Genomic DNA, 796 nt, shown 5'->3' on the forward strand with positions numbered 1-796 from the left:
CGGGGGCGCGGGCGGGCGGGTGGGTGAGGGGGATTGATGGCGGGTTCGGTCGCGGTGCCGCTTTTGCCCACCGAGGATTATTGGGGGGGAGGGGGGAGACGCGGTGGAGGGGATGGGGGATTTGGTGGGAAGGAATGGGGAATCGAGCTGGAAACTGGGGAGAGAGATCGGTGGCTTGATGGTTGTCCTTCCCCTTGTTGTGACGAGAGACGAGACGAAGGGAGAGATGAGTTGGAGATTCGCCGGGTCGAGGCTTCACCGCGTTTCTCCTCTTCTGGTCGCGTTGCAGCGACGGCTCAGATCGAGCCGTACGGGGAGCTGCAGCACCATCCACGGTTGTGGCCGACCTGGTGACGAAGGTACGGTCGAGTCGTCCACCTGTCGTGCGTGGGCCCTGTTCACGTATTTCATTGTTTCATTTTACTAGCACATATGGGCCAAATTCACTGTTCGGGAGCCTTGCAATGATCAGCGTCATTTGGCGCGCTCTCAGCCATTCGCCACGTATCGCGCTTTGGACGCTCCCTTCGGATTTTATTTTTTTATTCCGCATGTGTTTTCGGCTTTTTAAACGGGTTTTTTTCGGGGTTTTTTGACGTTTTGGTTTTCTACTAGTCATTCCTAGCTTTTCGACCAAAAAAATTCAAAAAAATAAAATTTTTGCGCAAAAAACGCATTTTTTTTCTCGAGAGTCACGGTTTTGTTTTCGCGAGAGGCACGGTTGTGCTTTCGCGAGAGGCACGGCCGTGCCTCTTGGAAACGGAAAAAAAAACGTGTTTTCTGGTTTTTTTTCTTT

The sequence above is a fragment of the Triticum dicoccoides genome, chromosome 3B, assembly GCF_002162155.2.
Source record: "Triticum dicoccoides isolate Atlit2015 ecotype Zavitan chromosome 3B, WEW_v2.0, whole genome shotgun sequence".
Classification (NCBI taxonomy): domain Eukaryota; kingdom Viridiplantae; phylum Streptophyta; class Magnoliopsida; order Poales; family Poaceae; genus Triticum; species Triticum dicoccoides.